General features: G+C 42.5%; 1 protein-coding gene across 5 annotated transcripts in view; it reads left to right on the top strand.

Moving 5' to 3' along the window:
* The window catches only part of LOC117228994 (uncharacterized), a 729,674-nt gene that overhangs the window by 77,630 nt on the left and 627,181 nt on the right, over window positions 1-24,863 (top strand). The gene's annotated exons all lie outside the window — the stretch shown is intronic.

Raw genomic sequence — 24,863 nt, forward strand, 5'->3', positions numbered from 1 at the left:
CAAGGTTCCGCACGAACCATTAAACCGGCGAGGCCATTATCGCCGGGAGATAGCCCGGATCGTTAGGACCACCCTGTATATCGCGTCTTTCGGCATAGGCGTCGGCAGAACTCGCGGCGATGTCGTTTGTCACGTGGCCCGTGGTAACTCGCGTACAGGCCGTGCGGGGCTCGAATCCCACGAGTCATGTTCCCTCGCGAACTGTCATCGATAAGGCATGATCGATAAACGAGACAAATTCACGGCAATCTCACCCGCGTTACGCCCACGCGAATTTCAGTGGGAGACAACGATCGAAGGAACACGGGACGACCTCGCGTGTCCCGGCACCGCCGCGGTCCTTATAAATTCACCGATAACGCGAGCTGCCTTTTTCCCCGCTGTCGGCTCCGAGCCGACTCTCCGTTGCCCCGCCAACAATTTCACCGTGAAATACGAGCACCGGAACCTCTAATTGGAAATCCGCGAATCGGCTCCATCCCCGTTTCATTCCGGAACACGCGGCCGTACCTCCTCGCCGGACACCGCTCGGACACTCCTTTCTTTTCTCGGACGAGCCGCAATAACTAGACTGCGAAATTTATGCGTTCATTGTGGACGACGTTGAATAAAAACAATGGCATCGGGACTCCAATAATATTTGATGCCCGGCCTCTTTTGTCTCGCTGGCTTTTAGACATTAGTCGCGAATATATGAATTCCTGATGCTCGGCGCTATTCATGCAAATTGCCGTCTTCACGGTGCAGCCTGTAGCTCCAATTGGTCAAACTTGATGCAGGGAAGAATACAGTTTTGTTCGAGTGCTTGGTTCGGTTTCTCGAAGATCGTCCGGTGGTATTGGCAACAGCACGGAAACAAGGGAACCCAGAATCACGTAGTCCAAGTTGCTGCTAGCAACTTGTATGCAAATTGCCGTCTTCACGGTGCAGCATGTAGCTCGAATTGGTCAAACTTGATGCAGGGAAGAATACAGTATTGTTCGAGTGCTTGGTTCGGTTTCTTGAAGATCGTCCGGTGGTATTGGCAACAGCACGGAAGCAAGGGGACCTAGAATCACGTAGTCCAAGTTGCTGCTAGATGCTAACGCGAAGTTACATCGTGGTGAATTAATTTGCAAATAAAATGCTCGACTCGGTGTTCACCTAAGTTATTCTTATAAACGATACGTTTGGCGTAATGACTTTTTTCATGTACCATTAAGCACATTTAAATACGAAGCGACAAGATCATTTAATCAATTCGTTGTCTTTTTCTTGACGATCAAAAATGGCGGGTTCCTCAGATCATTTGAAGCAACTTCCTCCTTTACAAAAATTTTCTCCGAGGTAGCGTCAACGAGTTATTAACGAAAAACAGTGACCAATAAGAATCGAGTATGGCTGACGCGAGGCGGCCCAGCTAACCAGCGCATGAAGTCCAGTTGACTCGGCCGCCTCGACCGCTGGCGCCGTTGGCTCGGTTGCCTCGCGTCAGCTGAGCTCGCGTCTCATTGGTCACTGTTTTTCGTTAATAACTCGTTAACGGTGCCCCGGAGAAAATTTTTGTAAAGGAAAAAGTTGCTTCAAATGACCCGAGGAACCCGCCACTTTCGGATTGCGAGACATTCTTGGGACACCCTGTATAATCTAATCTACTTCCTGGCTATATTTGACCTCGCACGACGTAATCATACATTTATGCACGCACAAATGGATGTAACCCGCATATTGAACGTTAAACATTTAAAAACCGTTGGTCCATCGGATACGCGACCCGACATCAAACTGCGGGTCCCAGCGGCGCAAAGATCGTAAAATCGATTGTAAAACGAGACACATTAGCGATTTCATTTTCCGTTCAGCAAAGCGAAACGACGGAAGATTTTGTCGACGCCCGGCATCTCAGGTTTGCCCGCGAAAGTGTAAATCCGCGCGCGTTCCGGCAATGCGCGCCGGCATAGAGCGCGGTTTCTGGTTATGGAAACAGAAATTGCGGGGAAACGATATTTTGTCACTGTCATTCCGTACATCGGGTTTGTGTGTTCCTGGTACACGATCTCCGGAAAGAATCTAGTACGAGGAACAGAATCCAGGCGCCTATCCCGCGCTTTCCAACGACAATTTCTTTCGGGATTCGAGCTCAGTGTGTCTCCATCGCGGCAGTGAATCCGGCGAAGCCGTTCGAGCGTCGATACACGACGCCTGTAAACTGAACGCGGTGACTCCCGAGAGCGACCGTACAACCGACTCTGGTCCAGATAGATCACGTCCGATATAATTAATGAGCACGACCTGCAATTCCCATACACACCTCTGGCTCCGCGGGTCCGCCTTAACAAGTACCTCGCCGAACCCAGTCTAACCTGGGCCAACCGGAGGTGTACTCGCGCCAGCAACGGAACTATTTCCGCCTAGGTTATCCGAGCTGTTCTCGAATCTGTCCACTTCTGGGCACCACGAAATTTCATTTTGTTCGGCTAATTGGACCGATCGATCACTGAAACATAGGCGCGCAGCAGTTGCACTCGATGCAACGCCAAGCGATTTATATTTTCAATTTAACAAGTACCTCGCCGAACCCAGTTTAACCTGGGCCAACCGGAGGTGTACTCGCGCCAGCAACGGAACTATTTCCGCCTAGGTTATCCGAGCTGTTCTCGAATCTGTTCACTTCTGGGCACCACGAAATTTCGTTTCGTCCAGCTAATTGGACCGATCGATCACTGAAACCTAGGCGCGGAGCAGTTGCACTCGACGCAGCGCCAAGCGATTTATATTTTCCGTGTAGCGTAAAGGTCAGACGTCTCTTACTAGCATTTCGGTCGATGGATGTTAACCTCTTGACATACAATGACGAGTTCGGGTCGTCATTCGTTTCATATGCCACTGTAGACCTTGACGAATCTAACTCCTCAAGAGCTGTTTTCGGCGGACGCCGTGCAGTGTATTATTAGATCACTCGGTTGCTTCGCTCGCGCGTCGATTCTGGTTTGTTTACAATGTTCAAGATGCCCCACCCTGCCACCTCCTCGACGGTATCGATAACAAAGTTGCATCCAAAAATCACTCTCTCTCTCTCTCTCTAATCCAAATTTCAAAACAAAACATTCTCTTTCTCAGCTTGCACGTAACTATTCAGTTGGGCCAATTTAACCCTTTGCACTCGAGTGGCGACTCTGAGACACCGCTTATTTATATATAATTATTACACCACGTTCCAAGATAATTTTTATACTATCAAAGCTTAGATATAAAAAGAATTGTTAAAAGTTGTTATTATTAACCGTTTGACTGCTGAGGAACGCTATCGCGCTCTTCTTATTATGAAAAAATATGTCAGCAGCCAAACGGTTAATTAACTGTTGTATGAGGCAGAAAACTCAATTTCATATGCATGAAACGCACTTTGTCATATAAAATGGAAATACTACAAGTCGGAAAAGTTGATTTCAATTTACAGTTAAAATGGCTTCGAGTGCAAATGGTTAAATAGTATTTTTCGGACGCATCTAATTCCGTTTTGTTTGTATATCGAGGGATTGACGTCAGCGTCTTCGAGATTTGTGTCGGTCACGCACTTCCAGGGATTCTTCATCAACTGCTGAGATAACTAAGGATGTCTGATGACTAGGCTGCGGATCTTTGTGCCAAACAAAAACTGTCGAAGTTAATTGCAAGAGTAATTACTTCGATGAAAATGTGATTCATCTTTTAATACTTGTAACAAGTTGACGATAGTCTTAAACTCGTTTAATGTCTTTTAAACTATTTAATGTCTCAGTTTTGTATTTGATCTGATCATTCCTTCTCATAAATGCATAAAATCGGCAATCTACTGATGACTCTAGCAAAACTTCCTATATGTCTGTATTTGCTGTATCGCAAGATAATTGCAAATATGAAATTCCTTATTTCGAACATTTGGTTTCCGCAATCTTTCAGTGTACTATAGATAATTGTTATGTTATAGTAGAACTGCGGTCATCCTAATGCAAAATCGATAGTTCCTAAATTCCTTATTTCGAATATTTAGTTTCCGCAACCTTTCAGTGTACTATAGATAATTGTTACGATATAGTATTTAGAATTTCGGTCATCCTAATGCAAAATCGATAATTCCTAAATTCCTTATTTCAAACATTTGGTTTCCGCAATCTTTCAGTGTACTATAGATAATTGTTATGTTATAGTAGAACTGCGGTCATCCTAATGCAAAATCGATAGTTCCTAAATTCCTTATTTCGAATATTTAGTTTCCGCAACCTTTCAGTGTACTATAGATAATTGTTACGATATAGTATTTAGAATTTCGGTCATCCTAATGCAAAATCGATAATTCCTAAATTCCTTATTTCAAACATTTGGTTTCCGCAATCTTTCAGTGTACCTTAGGTAATTGTTATGTTATAGTAGAACTGCGGTCATCCTAATGCAAAATCGATAGTTCCTAAATTCCTTATTTCGAATATTTAGTTTCCGCAACCTTTCAGTGTACTATAGATAATTGTTACGATATAGTATTTAGAATTTCGGTCATCCTAATGCAAAATCGATAATTCCTAAATTCCTTATTTCAAACATTTGGTTTCCGCAATCTTTCAGTGTACTATAGATAATTGTTATGTTATAGTAGAACTGCGGTCATCCTAATGCAAAATCGATAGTTCTTAAATTCCTTATTTCGAATATTTAGTTTCCGCAACCTTTCAGTGTACTATAGATAATTGTTACGATATAGTATTTAGAATTTCGGTCATCCTAATGCAAAATCGATAATTCCTAAATTCCTTATTTCAAACATTTGGTTTCCGCAATCTTTCAGTGTACTATAGATAATTGTTATGTTATAGTAGAACTGCGGTCATCCTAATGCAAAATCGATAGTTCCTAAATTCCTTATTTCGAATATTTAGTTTCCGCAACCTTTCAGTGTACTATAGATAATTGTTACGATATAGTATTTAGAATTTCGGTCATCCTAATGCAAAATCGATAATTCCTAAATTCCTTATTTCAAACATTTGGTTTCCGCAATCTTTCAGTGTACTATAGATAATTGTTATGTTATAGTAGAACTGCGGTCATCCTAATGCAAAATCGATAGTTCCTAAATTCCTTATTTCGAATATTTAGTTTCCGCAACCTTTCAGTGTACTATAGATAATTGTTACGATATAGTATTTAGAATTTCGGTCATCCTAATGCAAAATCGATAATTCCTAAATTCCTTATTTCAAACATTTGGTTTCCGCAATCTTTCAGTGTACCTTAGGTAATTGTTATGTTATAGTAGAACTGCGGTCATCCTAATGCAAAATCGATAGTTCCTAAATTCCTTATTTCGAATATTTAGTTTCCGCAACCTTTCAGTGTACTATAGATAATTGTTACGATATAGTATTTAGAATTTCGGTCATCCTAATGCAAAATCGATAATTCCTAAATTCCTTATTTCAAACATTTGGTTTCCGCAATCTTTCAGTGTACTATAGATAATTGTTATGTTATAGTAGAACTGCGGTCATCCTAATGCAAAATCGATAGTTCTTAAATTCCTTATTTCGAATATTTAGTTTCCGCAACCTTTCAGTGTACTATAGATAATTGTTACGATATAGTATTTAGAATTTCGGTCATCCTAATGCAAAATCGATAATTCCTAAATTCCTTATTTCAAACATTTGGTTTCCGCAATCTTTCAGTGTACTATAGATAATTGTTATGTTATAGTAGAACTGCGGTCATCCTAATGCAAAATCGATAGTTCCTAAATTCCTTATTTCGAATATTTAGTTTCCGCAACCTTTCAGTGTACTATAGATAATTGTTACGATATAGTATTTAGAATTTCGGTCATCCTAATGCAAAATCGATAATTCCTAAATTCCTTATTTCAAACATTTGGTTTCCGCAATCTTTCAGTGTACCTTAGGTAATTGTTATGTTATAGTAGAACTGCGGTCATCCTAATGCAAAATCGATAGTTCCTAAATTCCTTATTTCGAATATTTAGTTTCCGCAACCTTTCAGTGTACTATAGATAATTGTTACGATATAGTATTTAGAATTTCGGTCATCCTAATGCAAAATCGATAATTCCTAAATTCCTTATTTCAAACATTTGGTTTCCGTAATCTTTCAGTGTACTATAGATAATTGTTACGATATAGTAGAACTTCGGTCAATCTAATGCAAAATCGATAGTTGAATTCTTTTTATTTTCTATTAATTATTGATACAATAGGATATGATGATAGGTCGAGGTTCGATCGAAGTCCTTCTATGATTTCATCGTTCTTACTTGGAATAATGAAAAATCCAAATAGTTATAGTTATATATAATAATATATAAGTTATGTATAATATACGATACAATAGGATATGATGATAGGTCGAGGTTCGATCGAATCTATCTATCGTTTCATCGTTCTTACTTGGAATAATGAAAAATCCAAATAGTTATAGTTATAACTAATAATCCAAAGAGTTAGACCACCGTTGCAGAAAATACACTAATTCCATTCGCAGGAGAACGTTCTATGAAATGGCAAAGCTGTTTATGCGCAGCGATTGCTTTTATGACACCGCAGAGCGAAAATTGCCGAAGATTGAACCTCAAAGTAGAATTACTAGAAACCGCGAGTGTATCCAACGATGCTGGCAGGGATAGCGAAGCCAGCTTTCGATTCAAGTATTCGAACCCCTTCGGAGAAACTCGGCGGCAGCGAAAGTGTTAGCACCGAATCCCAGCGTCGCCCTTTCGACGACGGACAACTGAATCTCGGAGAGACAACAGAGCCGAAGCGTTCCGGCAAACTAGAAAATGGAATATTTCCCGTAGCGGTGTGGCGGGTACGTCGGTTCGCGGGACAGCGCGTAAATATCCGCGGCGAGGAAAAGTCGCGGAAGTGGTGAAGTTCGTTCCACTTGTCCTCGGGTGGACAGTGCGCCGCGGGAAGTGTGTGCCCTGGCAGAGGCAAGTGCCACGAGCTGCGCATGCAGATTGCATAGTATCTCGAAGCCGGTGAACCACTTTGTAGCTCAATTCGTGGCGCCTGGGTGCGCCTGTCAGTTCATAGTTGCAGATAGGCTGCGAATAGGTAGCAAATGTTTCTCTGGATCATGAACCTTGGAAACCTGTTCGCAGTCCATTAAGAGCTAGGAAAATGGAGAGTGGAATGAAAATGTGCTAGAATTCTAGTCGGCCGAGTGCGGTTTTATGCGTTTATGACTAAAGTGGGTGAATGGAATACGGAACAGTGAACGCGCTGGATAATTTAACTATGCTAAATTGTTAAACTGCGGATGTTATACATTTTTATAATAAAAATGAATATCTGCTATTTGAAACAGCAACGAGATGATAAGCAGTCTCCGGTCCAGCTAAGAAAAACAAATCTGTTTCTAGAAATTCGACTTTATTCGTCAACATACTCTTCTTCAAGAGTGATACATTCGTTCCAACGCTCCTCTAACTTTTCGATGCCTTTTTTGTAGAACGATTTGTCTTTGTTCTCAAAATGGGCCTCCGTTTCGGCAATCGCTTCAGCATTTGAGCCAAATTTCTTTCCCTGGAGCATCTTTTTAATGTCTGAAAAAAGCCAGTAATCGCTGGGGATTAGATCTGGAGAGTACGGTGGATGGGGAAGCAATTCGAAGCGTAATTCGTTCGATTTAACCATCGCTTAACCGCGCTCCGAATCGTCGACGCGTTGTTGTTTTTGATCCGGTGTGAGCAAACGCGGCACCCGCTTCGAAAGCAATTTACACATACTCAAATTGTTGCGTAAAATTGTAAACACGCTACCTTCTGATATCTTTAAGGAGTCAGCTATCTCACGCAATTTCACTATACGATCTTTCAAAACTATTTTGTGGACTTTTTTTATGTTTTCGGAACAACTGCCGATTTTGGGCGACCAGAGCGTTCAGCATCATCGGCGTTTGTACGACCGCGTTTAATTTTAGCATACTAGTCGATAATAGTTGATTTCCCTGGTGCAGAGTCTTCGTAACGCTTATTAAGCCACTGTTTAGCTTCAGCGGTATTTTTCCTCATCAAAAAACAATGTTTAATCTATACACGAAATTCTTTTCTAACCATTGTTTTGAAAATTACAAAACTGGGGTCACTAAACCACTGTAACCTGTAAACTAATCATCAAAATGTCATGAAATTTTGACTTGTATCGTTCGAAGAATGCTAGTATCCAGAAATCATATAGGTTTGTCAACAGTGTTGCCATATATGTGTCAGACCGAAGACTTATTGAGTGACGTTATTACTTGCGATCTACTGAAATCGTCAAAGAAGGAGTGGAACTTCTTGACTCCAATCTTTTGCAATAAATGCGTATCATTTTTATTTTGCATCAAGATCACCCCGCTACTAATTATTTTCTTCTTATTAAAAATATTCGGAATGAAGATTTTCGATTCGTCTCGTAGAATATTACACGTTTTTCCCAAGCAATTGGTATATATGTGTCTTCCGAAGACAGTTAGTTAAAACTGGTTCAGAGTCCGAAACATACCACACTGTTTAGTTAATCATAGGGAACGTGATTCGTGCAGGAACAAATGTTCAAAGCACTAGCATCGGAAGCCAGATCGAAACAAGCCATTAGTTCTCACACGCGTGAAGGTTTGTGGCGCGAGTTTGGGGGTTGGCTGGCTGTCAATCATCATTAGGGAAATCGGATTTTGGGGTTGCAGCGAGTAAAGTGCTCTCTGAATATCGATGCTAGCCATCAGTGGGTTTGGATGGTCATTGTTTGATAGTTTGACTTCCCTACTCGGATATCCCACGTTATTAGATACGGTTCCATACCGGTGAAATACTAGTCATTTTGCGGAAGTATCGAAACAGTTTGCAATCCAAGGACACTTTTTGCGCCTCGTTTAGAAAGTAGTTTTCAATATTTTAGGGGTGCAATCGTTGAAAATTTTAACACATTGACTTTCACGATTCCGATTTTTTCAACCAGTTTCACGATTTCGAAACCATTTAGTTAGAAAAGCTGAAACTGTGTATTAGGTAAATATGTCTCGCAATCCGGAAATGGCGGGTTCCTCAAATCATTCAAAGCAGCTTCTTCCTTTACAAAAATTTTCTCCGCGGCACCGTTAACACGTTCCGTGCCACGTGTACCATCGATGGTACACGCTTGCATGTTTACTTAGTGAACTGAACAAATTGTTTACAAGAAATTTAGAACCGAAGAATCAATTTCCACCGCAAGAATGGGCGTTGATAAGTTTTTGTTACGTTGTTATGTGTACGAGAATTAATAATTGCACGTAATACATCAAGTTTTAGTAAAATATCAAAGTGTGAAGATTCGAGTAAAAAAAGCTCGGCACGGAACGTGTTAATGAGTTATTAACGAAAAACAGTGACCAAAAAGAATCGAGTACGGCTGACGCGAGACGGCCCAGCCAACCAGTGCACGAAGCCCAGTTCCGCTCATTGGCTCGGTCGCCTCGCGCCAGCTGAGCTGGGATTCGACCGCCTCGACCGCTGGCGCCGTTGACTCGACCGCCTCGACCGCTGGCGCCGTTGACTCGACCGCCTCGACCGCTGGCGCCGTTGGCTAGGCCGCCTCGACCGCTGGCGCCGTTGGCTCGGTCGCCTCGCGCCAGCTGTGCTCGCCTCTCATTGATCACTGTTTTTCGTTAATAACTCGTTAATGGTGCCTCGGAGAAAATTTTTGTAAGGGAAAAAGTTGCTTCAAATGACCTGAGGAATCCGCCACTTTCGGATTGGGAGACATTTTTGGGACACCCTGTATAACTTTTCCAATCATGACTTTATTGGAGTCTCTATTTACTTATATTTTCACATTGACTATTATATCCTTTCATATAATAAGCTTAAAAACATTGTATTTATTGAAAATGAGTTTAAAATGAAATATACACCGGTACTTTATGATTAGTTATAAGTAATATATTAGTTATAAATACTTAAACGAATTCGGAAAGACACGTTTGTACTGCTAGGATCGTTCATCACTGTCCGAATCGTCCAAAGTTACGTTGTAACATCTTCGTCCCAGTGTAATTGTCTGTTCGACTATATATATTTGAATTTTGTTGCATAGCGCGTACCGCGAGAAATCGTGTTGTTTACTGAAGTGTCACACAGTGCAGTTTCAGAAGATATGCACGTATCTTTTACTCGGATCTATGCGATCCGATCGCCATTAGTACAAGCTTTTACGAACCTCGTAAGCGGATTAAAACGATTGCGTTCTCAAATCTCGTGCACAAAACAGATTCTACTGAAATTTCATCTGCTGGAATATGTGATAACGCAATTTTGTTTCTAAATCAGATGAAAGAGTGTCTCTTATACGTGATCGAATTACCAATCAGTGTGCTAATCTGTCTCGCAAGGGTTAAGATCGCGTCGTTCTCCAACAAAATAGCAAAGATGAATAGCAACCTTGTAGCGAGGATTGACGGGTCGTCGAATCGGGAAGTAGAGTACCCGATTTCTTCTGCCGCACATGTTTCGAATGTGTCGAGGTGGCGTAAATCTGAGCAGTCGAAAGAGTGTCGCCCATACGTGATCGAATTACCAATCAGTGTGCTAATCTGTCTCGCAAGGGTTAAGATCGCGTCGTTCTCCAACAAAATAGCAAAGAGGAATAGCAACCTTGTAGCGCGGATTGGCGGGTCGTCGAATCGGGAAGTAGAGTACCCGATTTCTTGTGGCGCACGTGTTTCGAAGGTGACGGCGTGGCGTAAATCTGAGCAGTCGAAAGAGTGTCGCCCATACGTGATCGAATTACCAATCAGTGTGCTAATCTGTCTCGCAATGGTTAAGATCGCGTCGTTCTCCAACAAAATAGCAAAGATGAATAACAACCTTGTAGCGAGGATTGGCGGGTCGTCGAATCGGGAAGTAGAGTACCCGATTTCTTGTGGCGCACGTGTTTCGAAGGTGACGGGGTGGCGTAAATCTGAGCAGTCGAGGATTGCTGAAACGCTACCCGGTGATCAGTCGTGAAAGCTGTCCGAGGGAAAATGATCGGGCGACCCGTGGCCGGGTACTGGTCACCGGGTACAAGAACGAGCCAGCTTCTCCGTCCTCGTCTGCGTTCGATCCGCGGCACGCATACCTGCGAGCCCGTTAGCTCTCCGCGTCGGATTATAGATTAAGCCGCGCCTCCGCGCGGAAAACGATAAGCGGAATACGGCGCGGGATTTATTGTAATTGGCGGTAATGATGGTTTTACGCCGCGGCTGCCACCACCACCGGCATTAAACGAGCAAGCGGTGCCGAGCGGAGCCGAGCGGAGCCGAGCCGAGTGCTAACGTACGACTCTAAGATGTTTGTACACATACTTTCGAGGGGAAAAATCGCACGGCGATAAACCTGGACTCGTTCCGAAGCTCGAAGTGTCCACTTTCGCACTTCATCGTTCATTTGTTGCTAACGCGTTCTTGCATTATACAGGGTGTCCCGTATTTTTTCGTGTATATCGGCAGTGTGGTCTACAAGTAAAAATAGGACTAAAATGCTATGCAACACACACACACACAAAAGGTTCATAAATACTTTGTCGAGAAGTTATGACAAAAATAAGAAATATGAAAGATATGATAACGCGAACATACAAGTGCGAAGAATTAATTTCAAAAGTATAAGTACATCAAGTACAAATCGTTATTAAAGTGCACACATGTTGATAATATTACAGAGATGCGTATCTGTATCTATCTGTAATTCTAACATTGTACAATTTTTCCAGGGCAAGAATCTGGTGCGCGTTTGGAGGTCGAAGTGTCCTCTTTGCAACGACTTCTTAAAAATTGACGTACGATCTTTCCCGATCGTTTTATTCAGCATCGATTGAAAGGTGTTCATCTCGGCCAAACACGTTTCTCATTTCCGTTCCATATAATACATCGAGTTTTGCAAACAGAAGACTTGTCGTCACTTCGTCACCAAGCATATTTTCCTACGTTTTTAAAGGCATTTCAATTTGTTGCATGTTCGAGAGAGAACAGAAGCCATTGACCAATTTAATCATGACAAAACAAAATTGTTCAGACGGTCTTAAAATTTTCTAAGAAAACGTTCGGTTCGTACGTCACCTAATAATAAAAATTGTACTTTGCATTATTGATGAACCTATTAGTTTTTCACAGCTAATTTGCAAAATTCTTATATATCTCAATGTCAAGGTTAACGAACTCAAAACCGATTGACTTCTAAGCTGTCAACGTGAACGATGGGCTGCGAAAGCGTAAGCTTCGAAATACGTCCATATTTGTGCAACAGTTTGAACACGAAAAATTGTTCGCAGATCGGGAATTGTGATATAACGTATACACACACAACATTGGAATACTTGAAGCCGTGTAGTCGTCTCTCGGTGCGAGCCGGAAAGCGCACGCACTTGCACAGCCGGCACACGTGCTCCGCAGCCAGCTCGTTGCATCTTCTCGTTCACCTCTGCTCGGTGAGGAGAGGAGAAAGACAGAAAGAAAAAGAAAGAAAGAGAGAGAGAGAGAGAGAGAGAGAGAGAGAGGACAGGAAACTCGATGCCGAGCCGATCGCGGAGCACGCGCGAACCTCGTACATATAGGTTTCTCAGCTCGGCTCGTAAATATCTTGCCGGTCGCGTTCCATCCTTTGATAGAATATAAATCGTGGCATTACGTAAATGCGTTTCGGGCGAATGCACCACCGGCGACCGAACCGAACGGAATTCAGCGGTCGTGTAATGATTACTCAATTACACCGGCACCGTCGATTTCGTTTCCGTCCGCTGGCGCTCGAAAGACCCTCCTCGGTTCCCCAGCGCCTGTCCCGCTTTTTTATCGTTAAGAAGGCCTCGCGATTACCAGAGACAGGAGTCGTGACCGATGACCCGCGAGAGGAAGCCGCGCCGCGGTTCCCTCGTCGGGTATCTGCTGCGGAGAAGATTGGTCGCGTGATACTTGGTAAAAGCGACCGGACCCGGGGACTAGAGACATATTAGACGCGTGGGACTTCGGGTAAACAATCTCGGAGAGGACTCGAGGGTATCGTTGAACCTACTTGACTTGTTGCGTACGACGCCGAGAGCCGCTCGTTGCGAGCACGTGAACGTTTAGAGACTCTAGATCGAAAGTCGGCTTCTTCGCGAACCCTCAGTCAGTGGATACCCTATTGTCTGGCGTTCACTGTATCATTCTACTTAATCAGCCGACGCTTCTGAAACTCTCCGATGACTTAGGGTTCTGTTCGCTCGTGCTTGTTTCTCCTGATTGAGAAATGATTTCGGAGAAATCGCAGTCGAACATCGTACAATTAGCTGTATCATCCTGGGTAGCAATGTTGCATTAGCAGCGATCAATCCGAGCTTCTAAAACGATCTTCGAAAATTCGAGATCCGTGTCGAGAATTCATTAACATTGCAACTACCGAAATAGTAGAAATGATTGATATTATAGAACACGTTTATTCTAGGACACGTTCTTAGATAAACCTGTTTATACAAGCTTATGCTATACTAAAAGGTCTTTTAACTAGAACTACCGAATGTTTTTTACAACCCTTTTCGGGTTGTATTTATCACATGGGTATACATTTCTTATGATTGTTGTGCATTTATGCGTTTGATGCGCTTATGAGACAAGGCGTTGGAAGCATTTACAGAATTTTAAACTTCTTCTGTGTTACACGTTCGGTTCGTTAACCTGGAAGAATTGCCGTTGCTTATAAAAATGTGGTTAAAAATCCGAGAATGTTCAATTTTACGTTATTCGCAACAATCGGACATTTCGGAAAAAGGGTATTGGAATTATGGCTTGGATTATTTCTCAAATGAATACGATGTTAATTCTTTTTCTTAAAAGTTTTATTTTTACTTTTATTTGAGAGAAGGTATATGTACGAAATGACTGAGCGAACAAATTCAACTGAGAGACCGGCGACTGAAAATCGCCTGCTTATATACCCTTTTTGGTGCGGTCTTCTCCACCAATCAAAGACGGTCTTTCATCGCCTTTTACATGCTTACATGCTGGGATCACTAAGAGTCAGAGCACGATGTGCTCTAACGACACCGGCGATGATATATCGCGGTATCTATAATATTAATAATAATATTTGTTGTAAAATGAAAAGATACTTAAAAGCACTTTATTCAGAATTACAAATTCTACTCCAGAACATTCGCGTATCCAGTAAAATAAATGATGGTGATATATTATAAAACTACAGAGATACAGAAAATATGGTGTTGGTGAAATCCCGAGGTGGCAACCTCACGGTTCGGTTTCTACTTTTGAACTGACTATCGTGTGAGCCGACCTGGGCCTCTGTCGCCAACGGCTCACCCTCACAAAAGGACCATAAAACAGTTCGATGGGTCATCGTTGAAATTCCAACAATATTAATAATACATCACCATCGGTGCGCGCCGACGAAACCGACGGAAATGTAATCCGATATTTTCGAATCTCAGTCCTAAGTAAACTATAGATTAATTTTTATTCGAGGCTAAAGTTTCTTTTTCAACAATAGAAATGTTTCTAGGACACGTTGTTAGATAAACCTGTTTATACGAGCTTATACTATTCTAAAGGATCTTTTAATTAGAATTACCGAATGCTTTCGGGTTGTATTTATCATACGGATATACATTTCTTATGATCGTTGTGCATTTATGCGTTTGGTGCACTTATGAGACAAGACGTTGAAAGCATTTAAAGAATTTTGAAATGCTTCGGTGTTACACGTCCAGTTCGTTAACCTGGAAGAATTGCCGTTGCTCATAAAAATGTGGTTAAAAATCCGAGGATGTTCAATTTTACGTTATTCGCAATAATCGGACATTTCGGAAAAATGGCGAAGCTGATCAAGCGCGAAGAGAATTTGCGTAGTCATCCAGCTAATATCGTATTTCATACGTGACTGTAAACGATCGCGCCAACGGTTACAATAAAAAGAGTCTAATTTTTTAAATTTAAACGTGTTTTGCTTACAAAAAGCTGCCAATAGCTCTCGTTGAAAGACCGTTTGGAAGTCGTACGAAGTATAATATAAGTCATTGTTATAACACAATATCGACTAGTCGCGTTTACGCTTCGGTGATCAAGAGCTATAGCGACTAAGGCTGGTAAGGACCCTGCTGCGACGAAGGCTGCTAATCTACCAGAGTCCTCTAGATTTGTCATAGGCCTGGGATCAACCGAAAACCATCTGGTACCTGCAGGATTCCGTGTTTGTTTCTATTGATCCGCCACTGACAGACGCAAACGGTATCGCTCGGCTCAATCTAGCGAGCTTGTCTGCCGGCCTGATCAGCGTACAATCGATCTACTTACTCCGAAATTGTTTATACGGTATCAGTTAAGTCGGCTCCGGCCAGCCCCGTATCTGCTCGACCTGGAAACGTATCTCCGCGTTCCGATATCATCAGCATATCCCGTCGTTACGATACCGGCCGTACAGTTCCCAACCAATCCGATGTTATCTGTACATCGTGTCGTGTCTCCCGACTCGGAAGTCACGGCGACAGCCTAATATATTTCAATCAACCTTCTATTTCCAATCACGCGACAGTTTGTTACACGGATTGAATGGGCCGAGAAAAAGTATCCGAAGGCTCGATTCATTTAGCATGCGTCCCTTTTTTCCGTGCAGCAAGATGAGAGAGAGAGAGAGGGTGAACGCGCGGCTCTCCGTACCCTATTAGACCTAATAGGAAGTGTGTTCGCAATTTGCATGATTCGGTCGGGACAGGTACCTTTCTAGTTTCTTTATTAGCATCGGCCGGCCGGCTGTTTAAATATGGAAGATATTGAATAAGCCGGTTACGTGCCGGAGTTCTCGAGTGTCGGATAAAGGATCGTTTCTTCATTGAACCGTGGCGGGTCTGCTCTCCGATCGCGAGCCGCGCCGATCGAATCTCGCGATCCAACAGAGACGGAAGAGCCGGCAGAAAGAGAGAGACGGCCAGGCCAGGATTATTCCGCGTGACTTCCGATCGGAATATAGTTTACCGGGCCATTCTTTTCTCTGGGACGGCGACTTTCGCCGTGACGAACGCCCGAGATCCGAACCGGGCCCCGGCAATTTCTTCGTTGCGATGATCGCGAGCCTCGGGCCCCGGGCAACGCGATAATAAGGTGTCAACGTTCACGGACCTCCGTCCCGTGTCAGACCGTTTCCGGGTTATGCTCGTGCGAACCCAAACAACCGAACCGATAATCATGCTCCCGATCCCAGCCTCGACAAAGGGGCCCCGAGAGACCGGCGGAACCGGGTTACGGTGGCGGACTACACCCTGGCCAATAATAGACCCAAATGCAAAAGAGCGCCCATTTTCACGCGCTCGTGTCCGCAAATTCTTCGAGTACTAGAAGATTCTGTATATTAACCCTTTGCACTCGAAGCTATTTTAATTGTATCTTGAACATATTTTTTTTGATCTACGATGTTTCCGTTTTATATGATTTATTGCGATTTATGCAGATGGAAGATTATTGGCAAGTACAAAACTTGCGATTTTAACAGCCTTTTAGATATAAACGAGACTGATACTGTTACAGTTGTTTTGAAAAATAGTATTGCAGTTTTTAGTCTCGGAGTCGCCAGACTTCTTTTATCATTTTTGCTACAAATTACACATCTGCTTCTTCTGTATACACTTCATTTCGATGCCACGTATATGCGGTGCTCGGCGCGAAAGGATCAAAAGACCACCGTATAAATCGCTGCATTTTTAGGGTCGTTGCCGCTGAAAAGTTGATTAAGTTACTAAAACTATAAAAATCGTACAAAGTTCGAACGAATGCAATTTTATCGTTGTTATGAAACGATATACAGTAATGTCTCCCTTACTGACGCTCAGATCATGCACAGATACGATTATTCGAGCCTTGCAGTTAGTTTTTATAGTTGCCGATCGTCAACAATCATAAAAACGAGCCGCAGGCCTCGAATAACCGTATCTCCTCTTCCTAAATTTTTTATTTTTCTGCACAATTTGGGCGACAATTAGGAAGACATTACTATACATTCGTCGGGTTTAGGGCTCGGTACGGTAATGTCTCTCTAATTGACGCTCAAATTGTCCACAAAAATGGACAATTTAGGGAGAGGAGATACGATTATTCGAGCCTTGCGGTTCGTTTTTATAGTTACGAGTTGTCAACAGCTATAAAAACGAGCTACAAGGCTCGAATAATCATACTGTAATAATCATTACTGTAGTTCTAGCGTTAACACGTTCCGTGCCGAGCTTTTTTTACTCGAATCTTCACACTTTGATATTTTACTAAAACTTGATGTATTACGTGCAATTATTAATTCTCGTACACATAACAACGTAACAAAAACTTATCAACGCCCATTCTTGCGGTGGAAATTGATTCTTCGGTTCTAAATTTCTTGTAAACAATTTGTTCAGTTCACTAAGTAAACATGCAAGCGTGTACCATCGATGGTACACGTGGCACGGAACGTGTTAAGGAAGTTGCCGATATTTATCGTACAGAATCCAAGTGCGAATTTAGCAAGAACGAAACGTAAGGACGCACTATTGCAACATCGAGAAGAAAGGAACTCGATTATGATTTCATTTACAGCGTCGTCGCATGCATAATGCAGACTGGAACCTACTTTCGGATCTTATTGACCCATCGTAAGCTCCTTCGAGAAAACAATGCCATTACGAAGAACGTGCTAATAGCACGGCCATCGCGATCCATTACAATGTCTATGGCAGCGCCGAGCAGCCTGGACTGCGAACGATGTTCCCGCGAGGCCGAGCCGGCGATCGAGGCACGCATCGTCTCGATCGGCGCGAGCCTTCGAAATTCGATCCCTCGGAGAGCCCGCTCTCGGAGACTAATAACAATAATAGCATCGTCCGGTGTAATCGTGCAACAAGTAGCCGATTATCTGCTTGTAATTATCGACGAGTTATCGGTATCGGTCTGTCGGATCGTCTGCGGCCGATTTCTTTTCTTTTTTCCTTTTTCTTTCTGCGCCGCGTCTCGTAGATCCTCTCGGGCCCGTCGAAAAAGCGGCTCGTCATTAATATTCGCCGGAGTTCGGCGCAGCAACACCCGATACCCACCACTTGGAACGTATAAGATTACAATCCTCTCGCTACGGTACCTGACTACCGTTAAATATATGTTTTACAGCGTGTTCGGGCCGTGTCGGTCCCGCGAGGTATCGCCGGGGCCCCGATTCAGAGGATCGAGCGCGTTACGTGCACGCCTGTCTTTCCCTCTCGTCCCGACACGCTCGTTCCGCGGTGACGATCGCCTCTCGTCCGGAGATCGGCTTTCAAGGTCGCCGAGTTTCCCGAGATTCAATGCCAGCCCACGCGAACCACCGCTAATAAGCAATTAAATTTCGCGGTTTACCGAGCACGCCGCGCCGGCTCGCGATACGCAGCCTGCGGTTTACCGCCGGTCTACCGATCGATCCTTTTCGCCTACGACCGTCTCGTTCACGGCAATTAAGGCCCGGCTAAGCCTCGACACGTTCTCCTTCGATTTTGCTGCGTGCCGATCTGCCAGCGTCCCAAATGCTACGCTTTGGAAACGAATTTTCTCCGATTGATTTCACGCGTAAAACGGGAGTCTTTGTCCCGAAATCAGTGCTTAGGTATAATTTCAAAGATTTGTTTCATTTGTCTATTTCATTTGAACGTTTTAGACATGACCTTATTACGTATTTTGCGTCGTTGCGACGTCTCTCGCACTTAGCCGCGAGATTCTTCCTGTACCAAATGCTCGCATCAGATAATTAACCCTCGCAAGGCAATGGCTAGGATCATTTTTCACCAATAAGTGTTGAAATTATTCACGTAATTATTCAATCTCCGGCAGTAAAATGAAATAAATTGTTGTTAAATTAGGAACAACGGAAAGGCAAATAAGTCTACGAGAAATGTCTTCAAAAATATGTTTCGAAACATTGCTGAATAAAACTCAGATTTGTTATAAACATCGTTAAAATAGTATAGTTGCGAACATGGTCCGCAATTCGGGGGTTAATAAATAATAGTAATGATAAATCGCTGCGCTATTTCTGCAGTTTGAAAAGGCCACAAGAACTGTCTCGTCGCGGCAGCAATTTAAAAAAATTGCAACTTCACTAGCTCAAATGCTACGCTTTGGAAACGAATTTTCTCCGATTGATTTCACGCGTAAAACGGGAGTCTTTGTCCCGAAATCAGTGCTTAGGTATAATTTCAAAGATTTGTTTAATTTGTCTATTTCATTTGAACGTTTTAGACATGACCTTATTATGTATTTTGCGTCGTTGCGACGTCTCTCGCACTTAGCCACTAGATTCTTCCTGTACCAAATGCTCGCATCAATTAATTAACCCACGCAAGGATCATTTTTAACCAATAGTGTTTAAATTGTTCACTTAATTATTCAATCTTCGACAGTTAAATGAAATAATTATATAGTTATATAGCATGTTAAATTAGGAACAACGGAAAGGTAAATAAGTCTACGAGAAATGTCTTCAAAAATATGTTTCGAAACATTGCTGAATAAAACTTAGAATTGTTATAAACATCGTTAATAATGCAGTTGCGAACATGGTCCGCAATTCGGGGGTTAATAAATAATAGTAATGATAAATCGCTGCGCTATTTCTGCAGTTTGAAAAGGCCTCAACAACTACATATCTCGTCGCGGCAGAAATGAAAAAAAATTGCAACTTCACCGGCCTTCTGTTTTTTGCAACCGATGCGCAAATTTTTGTCCCACGTCACGTGTCACCGCGCGACGATTCACCGGCATCGGAGGAGACTCGACCAACTGCCCCCAAGAGTCGCAATTAGCCAAAAGCGGTCTGCGAACGTTCACGACGAGTCAGGGCCTCGGTTATCGAGCAGTAAATACGTCTTTTACGATTTTTGAAGCGGGTCAGAGGCTGACAGACGCCTCGGCTGAGAAGATCCTTCACGGCGAAGATTTTTGTGAAACTCACGGCGATCGGACGAGTGTCGAGCCGGGTGATAAGAATCGTCGAAATCGCAATAACCCCGGGAGAAAGCATCCGCGGGTACGACTTGCTTTCACGAAACCGCGGAGAGGTTTAAGTGGCTACTTTTTCCGGCCGCCGCGATCGCCTCGAGTCCTTTGACGGTCTACCGAAATTGTTTTGCGGTCTGTTGTGCAATCTGGACTTACGTTTCCCTTTTGTGCTTCCATCATTTCATTCCTGGACAGCTTCGAATCTCCGAAAAAAGACGCGCGTTCAATTCGCAAACAATTGACGCAATCACTTTTTTATCGTTTTGACAAACAATACGAGGTGTGATCAAAAAGTTCTCGTTTTTTTTTTTACATTATCCGCATCCGAATGAATCGATCTTCGTTTCTGATGTCGGTACACGTGTCCGCGTTATCCACTCCCGTCCGTAAGTTACAGGACATTTATTTAATTCGAGGAAAATGATTGTTAGAACACAGATGCAATTTACTGGATTAATTTTATTGCTTAATTTTGATCTATACATACATTTTACAGTTAAAAATGCATGGAAATGTATAAATAATCGTTATCTTCTTTACGTCGTTCTGTGAATTGTGATAGTGCGATGTAATTTTTTTCCAAGCTTCGCGTAACTTGTTCCACAAATCTTTATCACAAATAGTTTATCGATTGGATTCAGATCACGAGATTGGTAGGCCAGACCATCCTGACAGTACGTTTTCAGATTCTACATGTAAAATAATAATTTCTCAGATAAGTAAATCTGCAGATAAATACATGCAACAAAATGCAGCAATAAAGTTAATCCTGACAACTGAATCCGTGTTCTAATAATCATTTCACTCAAAATAAGTACAGTAATGTCTCTCTAATTGACGCATAGATTGTCCACAAAAGTGGACAGTTCAGGGAGAAGAGATGCGTTTATTCTCGATCCTTGCGGTTCATTTTTATAGTCACGAATTGTCAGCAACTATAAAAACGAGCTGCAAGGCTCGAATAATCGTATCTCCTCTTCCCAAATTGTCCATTTTTGTGTACAATCTGAGCGTCAGTTAGGGAGACATTACTGTAAGTGCCCGGTAACTTACAAACGATACTTCGAAGATGGTCGCAACAATATCGTGGAATAAATCAATATTTCTTGAAATAGATACAAATTCCGGGAACTTTTCGATCACGCCTCGTACATCGAGCAAGGGATCGCGTTTAGCGAAATTCTGAGACAGTGAGCACACCCACGCTTTCTTCTTCTTCCCAGAAGCTGAGAGAGCCTGCTCGAGGTTCACAGTCAGAGGTCTTATTAGAATCAGGCCCGACCGTTTTCAGGGGTTCAGTCCACCGTGAAGCAATCCAAAGTCTCCGAAACCAGGCGAAGGTGCTCCGTTTCGCTAGATGAGAACCGTCCAGACGTGTTCGTCGAGAGAAAGTGATTGGCCAAAGAGAAAGAGAGAGAGAGAGAGAGGGGGGAGGGAGAGAAGGACTCCCTGGCTAACAGACGCCCAGCTTCGGAGCCGACGTTCTTTCGTGATGCTCGTGATACGACGATATCTTCTTGCCGTTGCTGTGCCCGATGCACATGCGCCGTGCCGCGCGTGTCACCGGCGAGCGGGTCACGTTTCCGGTAATTAATGGCTCACGTCATCGGCCGTGGCTCAGCCACCGGTTACATCTGTCGATCGTTTGCTGCATCCGGACGTCGATGATCGATCGGCGTACTTCGGGATGGTTTTATTCAGAACCGGCAGGTATTAACTGACCCTCGGCTGCTTTTCAACGAGAAGGCTCGGGTCGAATGGATTTTTAAAGCGTACCTTGGAAATCTACCCTTCTGGAACTAGCCTTCGTTATGAACTGGCTAACTAGCGACAATTTTGTCACATGAAAGGGGAAGGTTATAGTAAATTCAATTTTATATTCGGCTTATATTCGACTCGGGTCGAATGGATTTTTAACGCTTGCCTTGGAAATCTACCCTTCTGGAACTAGCCTTCGTTATGAACTGGCTAACTAGCGACAATTTTGTCACGTGAAAGGGGAATGTTATAGTAAATTCAATTTTATATTCGGCTTATATTCGACTCGGGTCGAATGGATTTTTAACGCGCGCCTTGGAAATCTACCCTTCTGGAACTACGAACTGACCGTTATGAACTAGCTAAATAGCGACAATTTTGTCACATGAAAGAGGAAGGTTATAGTAAATTCAATTTTATATTCGGCTTATATTCGGCTCGGGTCGAATGGATTTTTAACGCGTGTCTTGAAAATCTACCCTTCTGGAACTAGCCTTCGTTATGAACTGGCTAACTAGCGACATTTTTGTCACGTGAAAGAGGATGGTTATAGTAGATTAAATTTTATATTCGGCTTATATTCAGCTCGGGTCGAATGGATTTTTAACGCGTGTCTTGAAAATCTACCCTTCTGGAACTAGCCTTCGTTATGAACTGGCTAACTAGCGACAATTTTGTCACGTGAAAGAGGAAAGTTATAGTACATTCAATTTTATATTCGGCTTATATTCGGCTCGGGTCGAATGGATTTTTAACGCGCGCCTTGGAAATCTACCCTTCTGGAACTACGAACTGACCGTTATGAACTAGCTAAATAGCGACAATTTTGTCACATGAAAGAGGAAGATTATAGTACATTCAATTTTATATTCGGCTTATATTCGACTCGGGTCGAATGGATTTTTAACGCGTGCCTTGAAAATCTACCCTTCTGGAACCAACCTTCGTTATGAACTGGCTAACTAGCGACAATTTTGTCACATGAAAGGGGAAGGTTATAGTAAATTCAATTTTATATTCGGCTTATATTCGACTCGGGTCGAATGGATTTTTAACGCTTGCCTTGGAAATCTACCCTTCTGGAACTAGCCTTCGTTATGAACTGGCTAACTAGCGACAATTTTGTCACGTGAAAGGGGAATGTTATAGTAAATTCAATTTTATATTCGGCTTATATTCGACTCGGGTCGAATGGATTTTTAACGCGCGCCTTGGAAATCTACCCTTCTGGAACTACGAACTGACCGTTATGAACTAGCTAAATAGCGACAATTTTGTCACATGAAAGGGGAAGGTTATAGTACATTCAATTTTATATTATAATATTCGTGCCGCTAAATATTGGATATTTTATCGCGTTCCTTGAGAGCGAATTCGTCGAATCATATTCTATGAAAGGGAAAAATTGTGGCACATTAGTTAAGTCTACTTCTGCCATTAAATATTGGATATTATTACACGTGCATTAAGAGTTGACTGTTCTGAAACTAGCCTTCGTCATGATCTAGCTGAAGAGCATTAATTTTGCTGTACGACAGGGAAAGATTGTGGAACATTAGATTTTGCTACTGGCTATCCTAACGAGTTCTTTGAGGTAGAGTTCTATCAAGGTTAGCCTCATTAAGAGGATGCGGATCTGTATGCACTTATGACATGCGCAGATTTTTTAAGTGCAACGAATTGTATAAATTTACTAAGTTTAATGCCGTTTTTACTTTATTTCTACAAGGAGCGATCTTTTAGTTGACGATGGAAACTTTAATTTTTATGAAATAACGTGTGTAAATAAAAATCTGCATAAAAATCCTCAGTCTGTTTATTATAGAACTTGCTCAGAAGCGTTGACTGCGTTCTATAAAAATGAAAAACTACGATATCAATTCCTAGATTTTACTACTTTTGATGCTAACTATTCTCAACTCGTTCCTTAACATTAATTCTTGCGGAGCTAATCATCATTATGAGCTCGGACGTGTCTATTTCATAGCGTAACAGAATAAGATTCAGGTACGTTGGCTTTTGCTGTTACAGCTGCTTAATACAGATTGCCAGTTGACCTTGAACTAGTTCAGAGCTGTTAATCTTATTGTATGCAGGAAGGAGATCAAGGTACGTCAGATACTTCAACTTCCACCGCTGAATATATTGTTTAACTCGGACAATTTTGTGCGATCATCGTCGCGCTCGCGTAAATAGCTATTAAGAGTGAAATCTCTTGTCGGTTGGATAACTGGTAGAATAAAATGTATATCGTTCTGGTGCGTGCGCAAGAAAGCCATGATTCAAGAATTCTGCATTATTAAGCTGCGCTCGCTTGACGAAGCGGTTTCGTGCCGCGTTTGTCACGGTCTCGGACCTGTAACCGACGTGCACGAATTATTTAATCCGCATGAATTTCACGGCGGATTGACGAGACCGTGGCAAAGCGATTTGACGGCGATTAACTCGCTCGTTCGATGAAATTTTCCGGCGATTCCTCGCTCTATTCGCCGTTTCTTCGTCTGTCTATCCCCTGGTAAACATGATTGACGAGGCAGCTAATCCCGCACTGTTGCTGCCTTCGCGTACTCGGTTTTTGTTCAGCGTGCTCTTCTTCTCTCCGAAGCCGGTGTCTAGTTAGCTCGATATCTCAAATGCCAGCCATCCGATGTGCTACAAATTTAGCAAATGTCTTCCAGACATGTTCCAGACTTTGCGAACGATCCTGCTCTTGTCCGGATGAAGCGTAATTCGAAATTCGTACGATTAGAACAAATCGGAAGAATTTTTCACGAAGATCTAGATAAAACTTCAGTTGCTTTTTAGACACTGCGGATTTCTTATTCTTCATAATCTTAGCATCGTCATTGTTTGGACGACGATCATGTTCATACAGATCGAAGCTCTTGCGCAATTTTTCGTTTTAAACAATCGCGTCGACAGATTTTATCGGTGACGATTAAAGTTACGATCAAAGCATCATAATCTTGGACAAAATCGTTATCTTCGCACACAGAAAATTCTCGCGCATTCCCAATAGTCTGTCAAATCGAACCACACGTTTTTAAATCGATACATCTGTCAGTTTTGTATAAAAAAAAAAAATATTCCGAAGGATCTGTTTTGAGCGG

Source organism: Megalopta genalis, chromosome 1 (genome assembly GCF_051020955.1).
Source record: "Megalopta genalis isolate 19385.01 chromosome 1, iyMegGena1_principal, whole genome shotgun sequence".
Lineage (NCBI taxonomy): Eukaryota > Metazoa > Arthropoda > Insecta > Hymenoptera > Halictidae > Megalopta > Megalopta genalis.